The sequence below is a fragment of the Dromaius novaehollandiae genome, chromosome 12, assembly GCF_036370855.1.
Source record: "Dromaius novaehollandiae isolate bDroNov1 chromosome 12, bDroNov1.hap1, whole genome shotgun sequence".
In the NCBI taxonomy this organism is placed as follows: domain Eukaryota; kingdom Metazoa; phylum Chordata; class Aves; order Casuariiformes; family Dromaiidae; genus Dromaius; species Dromaius novaehollandiae.
The window spans coordinates 4,400,613-4,406,612 of NC_088109.1; the positions used below are offsets into that span (position 1 = coordinate 4,400,613).

At 48.1% G+C, this 6,000-nt stretch overlaps 1 long non-coding RNA gene across 1 annotated transcript in view; it reads right to left on the reverse strand.

Moving 5' to 3' along the window:
- The window catches only part of LOC112986963 (uncharacterized), a 331,100-nt gene extending 325,662 nt beyond the window's left edge, over positions 1-5,438 (reverse strand). Inside the window, exon 1 of the long non-coding RNA XR_010391194.1 lies at positions 5,265-5,438. This is a non-coding gene — a long non-coding RNA (uncharacterized LOC112986963). The remainder of the gene's footprint in view (positions 1-5,264) is intronic.
- Positions 5,439-6,000: the final 562 nt, after the last annotated feature.

A 6,000-nucleotide genomic window follows, 5' to 3' on the forward strand; every position in this document is an offset into this window, starting at 1 on the left:
ACCCAGGCCAAGCTCAACCAGTGAGAGATTCCTCCAGCTGAAAGGTCTCTTACCCCATGACACAGGCTTTCTGGTGACGGGTGCACGGTACAATAGAGCCAGTTGGGACCAAACTGTAAACTGAGAATTTTGAGAATGCAAGTTAGAGTCACAAGGGCCCTGCAAGGGCATAAAGACGCAAAAAAAGAAAAAAAACAAATCTCTCTAAGAACTGGGGTCCCACAGTCTGTCTCTGCTTCAGGACAGCAGTGCCTTTCACAGTCATAGTGGGAAACAACATTTGCAACAGCAGCAGCATGAACAGACTGTCACTCCACACAGTAATGACACTAGGGAGGAAGCAGCAGGTGCTGCCAACCAGCACCAATTGGTGTTATCTTAACATACTGGGCTGTAAAGTGTCAGAGCTGCTTTCTGCCCGGTTCAGTCTTTCCTTCCATGTCAGCAGGAGCATCTGGGACAGGCTGGGTCGGATAGCCTCAGACAGGACCTGCCCAGAAGCCCTCTGCAGTTCCACACCAACACCCTGAAGCAGCAGCTCCCCAGCAGATCCTCTGACACTGGCAAAGGACTGCTACAGTCTGAAAAAAAGTAGCTGCCAGGTCTTCCTCTCCCAGTCACAGCCTCAACACAAGCCACGCCAGCAGGATGAGACTTGCCAAGGAGGGTATGTCCAGATATTGAGCACAGGAATTTCTCTGCTCCAGGACAGTCTGCTGGGATGGGACAGAACTAACAGCAAAGGGGAACCAACCCACCACACTTACTTCATTATTAGACCAAGCCTTGGACTTTCAGGTTTCCAGCATGGACCCATATCGTTCTCTCCCTCCACAGACCAAAGTGTGCAGCTGGTTCTGTGACCTCTGAGTTGAAATGCGTAATAGTGCAGCAGCAGGTCTGCCAATGCCTGTGGTCTGTGGAGGACATCATCCACATGGTCAGTATACCGGCCCAGGCCTAGGACCTCTGGTAGCCCTGGGCTTCCTGCAGACCGAGCAAAACCTAAGCCAGAATCAGTGTCTCACCACAGTCATACAAACACGCACAAAAGCAAATTCTACAGTACTTCTCAACAGTGTCTCAATACGACACCTTCTTACAGAGCATGTTGCAGAGCTGCCGGTTACATCCTCTACATATCAGGAGTATTTTCAAGCGATGGATATTTCTCTGTAAGGTTTCACAGGCTGCCTGGAATAATTTTAACAAACCTACTTCCCTTTTGTCTGTTGTCACATCTGGGGGATTTTTTTTTCCACATGAGAACTCACAGTGGGACCTGTACATCAGCTAGAGGGAGCAGGTCTTTCTCCATTCCCATGCCAACTAGCCTCTCCCAAACAACTCTCCTTCCTTTTAACTCCAAGTACTTCTCAATATAGAACAGATTCCAGACAGGACTGGGTCTTGGAGAGCTGGGACCTCCCTCGTGCCAGCACAGAGTCAGTCCTGCAGGTAGACTGTGCCTCACAGTCTAGGAAAATTCCTGCTTTCTACTGTGCCTGGGGCATGCATACACACATTTTCCAGATCCAGCTGCAAAAGGAAGGGATCTCAGCTGACAAAGCAAACCTGCCCTAGTTGGGGCCTGGAATTAGCAGGCACAGGAAAACCCAGGCAGAAACCTGATTCCAAAACCCCAGTATTGATTTGGCTCAAGCATTCCCCTTTTCATGCCTGGAGACTTTTCCAACCCCCTCACCCACATGCACCCCTCTCTGCAATGCATCACTAAGTAACATACACCAACTTACCTAAATAAGCATCCTGTGTTTCCTAGCCTACCAGGATGGAAAACCTGTCTGCCCAAGTTCTTACAGGAAGCATGATGAGGTGCTAAGAAAATAATTCTGCCTACAAATTCCTTGGCTGAAACAGCTGCTTTTGTAGCTGAATGGAGTTTTTGGCTGGCATTCAGCTCTCCTCACAAGTCCTCTCTACAAGACACTCCATTTACTTCCCGTTCCCTGCAAGTCCCTACAGGACAGCAAAGAGGCTAGAATTAAACATATATGAAACAGCCAGGCCAAGACACACAGTCTGAATTCCCAGACAAAGTACAAGACAAATATAAGCATGACAGAGGAACAAACATAATATGGGCTTAAGTCTGAAGTGAGCCCTCTGTAAATGTGATCTGAACAGCAGGCTACACCTCTCCAGCTTGATGGATTCCATAAAAGTGAGGTCTGCAACACAACAGATCTCAGTAAGAGAGACAAAATACTCTAGGGATTCAGAAAGAGGCTTCAGAGATTCAACATCAGCTTGAATGACACCAGTCGTTAACAAGCAAGAACTGTTACCTTTAAACAGTGGTAGATAAACCAATGTCAAATGAACAGGTTCTCTGAGTCCAGACTCAGCTCATTTCACTTGAAGCTAAAGGGCTTTCTTCTCAGTTAGGAAATGAGGAAATAAAAGACCTGTCTACACTGTCCACTCCCTGTGTGCCCGAGAGGGACACCCACTGACCCCGAACGCCATCAGAGCACCTGCTGTGCTGGGTGACACTGTCAGGGTACATCCAACTACTACCTGCTAGAGGTGATCCAAGAATGGACTGAAGAAGGAATAAAGGAGGGAAGCAATATTACCCAGACATGCTGGATGGCTAGTGCTAGATTCTTAGTTTTCCCAAAGCCAGTTCTCTGGGGTCCTGGCCCAACACTCCAGCCACCAAGTTTCTTCCCTTTCATAAAACCGACATATCCAAAGGCTGCCTTCCACTCATGAAGGATTTAAAATAATGCCCACAAGTAAAAGTGTAAAAATCTTCAGTGTTCAAGTAGACCGTGGTCTTCACAGATTCCCCCTCTGCTCAGGAGGAGCCTGGGACGTCAGTTATCATGCAGCCACACCATCTTCCCATCAGCTCATAGGAAATCCCACTGAAGCCTACTATACTGTCAGCCCAGCGGGAAGCAGCAATCTCACGGGAAAGCCTATTCTAGTGAGGTTTCCAAGATAGTTCTGCAGAGCAGAGACACTTTCAGACCAAAGCCAAGGCAGAGCTGGCCAGCACCTCCAAAAACGTGACTATGTGGGAAATCTCTTCTGAAATGTGGGGAAAAAAAATGGGGGGGGGGGGGGGGAGAGAGAGAGAGAGAGAGATTTAAGTTTTCATCTACCGATTAAAACATTGGAAAATTTCCCTCTCCCCCTAAAATGTTGCATCTCTTTTGGCAGTGGGGAAAAAAAGAGACCCTGCCTCTCTCCTTCACACACACCTATTTCCCCACCACTGATGTTGCAAGGTTTGCAAAAGCTGAAAAGGAAAATAATTTTCTGTCACCAAAATCATGATTTTTAACAAAGCATTTTTGCAATTTTTCATGAATAGAGAGTAGCAAAGCAACCAACTGCACTTCATACAAAGCTGACACTTCTTCAGGAAACAACCATCACTGCCACTAGGACATTTTCTGTCATGTGCGGGGGAAGTGAGGTGTAGACAGCAACTCAACTAACTCTATTCAAATGCTTTGCCGAACTGGTATCTAAGCGAGGAAATGCTAAAGGAAGCCTGGAGCCAGAGCATTTCCCATGAGACAGTGAATCAAGACCTTCCTCTCTCCGGTGACTCAGTGTCACAGGAGGCAAAATCCAGAGGATTTCTGGCTGGCTAAAGCCACAGCACTGGCCTTGCAAGCAGACTGGCTCCTCCGGATGTGTGCAGGGAGCCGGCTGAACGGAAGCAGGACGGGAGACCTGCTGGGGAGGCCCCATGTCGCAGCTGCTTCTCTTTCAAAGTCTGGCCAGCGCTGGTCACACTGGGAAGCTGTCAGAGGGCAGCAGTCACCTCTGGCCTGCGCTTCACACGCAAGGAGCAGAAGAGAACAAGAGAGAACAAATCAAAGGACTCAGAGCAAAGAAAGAACCAAAGGCTGGAAAAAGAAACAAATCCTGGGTCAGGCAGACCAAATGAAGCACACACACAAAACATGCAATTACCTGCTGCACAAAAGGCAGCAGGACCATCTCTGCTCATACAATGCACAGATGCCTTGAGGAAACGCAGCCTTTCTGCCAGTCCAGCTTCTTTCAGAGTCTTTCTTCCACGCCTGCATCTCGGCTCTCCTTAGCCTCACTACTCTAGTTCTCTCCGCCCAGGTCTCCCCTTTCTCAGTAATGCAGAGGAGGGACATTACTAAAGAGCAAAACAGCTCCTGTGCTTCGGAGAAGCCTATGCTCCTCTCTAGAGACGAAAACACCCAAAACCAATGAGAAACTTTGGCTGCATGAAAGAAAACAAGACAGAAAAAAGAGCAGCCAGTTTCTAAAGCCAGCCAAATGTTAGAAAGTAAAGTCACTGCATTTGCACACAACACAAAGCCTCCAGTTCAGTGTGACCACATCAGAGCCTGCAAGGATTACTAAAGGTTTCTGCATGGGTTTGTGGCCCGCACCCACTCAAGCAAGGATACCCACAGCTAAGGGAGAGTGTCGTCTTCTTGCTCGCTTATTTGGAGCTCTGGTTTGGAAGCTCAAACCCAGAATACCAAGAGCAGCTTTTTCTAAATACTCCTAAGATGGTTATTCACGCACTTACAATATTCCCTGAGCGTTTGTCACTGTCTATTACCTTAGCAAACACTGTTTGCAAAGCAGAGGTGAAGGAATGGTGTGAAGACAAGCACTTTACATCCCGTCTTAAAACAGGCCCCACTTGTGTAGCACGGCTGGGAGATGTACAGCCATCCTCCTCCTAAAAGCTCAAGGGGTGGGGACACCACCACCTCTCCCAGACAGTCTAACCATCACTTCCTGTTCCTTTAATACTTTACAAAGTCTCCCCCCACAGTTTCACTCAGCAAATGCTGCATCAGCCACAATAGTATGCCCGATAGCAGGGAGATGTGATGATACTTCAGAAAGACTAAGATGTGTGCAAGGAAACCCTACAATTTCAATCCACCTCATGCAGTCAGCCTGAAGAAAAGGAGGTGAAACCCTAGCCCTGCTGAGAACTGCAGGAGTCTGGTAACCATTTTAAGAGGAGCCTCAGGTACTGTGCTGAGGAGGTGCTGCAATCTCATCACCAGGATGGAGAGAGTAGAAGCTGCGTTAAAAAAAATACAGACTGAAACCTACTCTTTGCCCATGAAGGAAAAGAAATCCATGAGGGACTGTAAATTATTAAGTCTTTATCAATTTTCACTGTAGGGTCAGCCTCTACAAGCAACCCTCACAACACACACTGGACACTACTTGCTTTTCTCTCTTCCATTTTGGGAGCTCGCTGTCCATGATCCACCCACCTGCTTGTGTGCTTTCATGCAGACAGTACCAGCAGTGGCCAAAGGTGCCGCACGGATTGCGCTGGAAAGCACGGTCTCTGCTTTTTCACTCACCAGTGAGGGCTGTAGTAGATTGCAGAAACCTGGGGATCCCAGGGACCCACCTGTGAAGGGAAGGAGAGGCACAAGCAGTGAGTAAACCAGAGCAGCTGACAATCTAGCAGCTTCTTACCGTCAGAAGGGTTGGTCTTGACTCCACCTTTTCTCTGTACATGTTTCTGGAACTAGTGATGCTTCAGTGATCCAGTTCAGTTCACTGAACTGGCAGAAAACAAGAAAAACACTGGTTCAGTCACGACTTCAGCTGCCGCCTCTGACTGCATCCACACTCCCAGGACCATCCTTTCACCCCATAACACTGGAAGGGTCTGTGACCAGTGACTTCATCTGTTATCCTGCCCCCACAGCAGGCCCTCTCTCAGGTCCCAAATAGTGCTTCTCTGAGAGCATGCGAGATCATTACAGTGATGGGCCAGGACAAAATCTTCTGAGCTGAAGGGGCACCAGATGCTTATTCTCTTGAGAAACTCCTTCTGTGCACTCTAGACTGACCTTACTGGGCCCATTTGCCTCTAGTCACTGGCCTACCAAAAGGACATGGGAAAGTCATTGCTTCTCCGTGTACAGCTGTTCCTCTTCCCAGCTTTCCCCTTGTCTATTTTGACATGTTTTGTTGCTTAGGACAACATCTATCTGT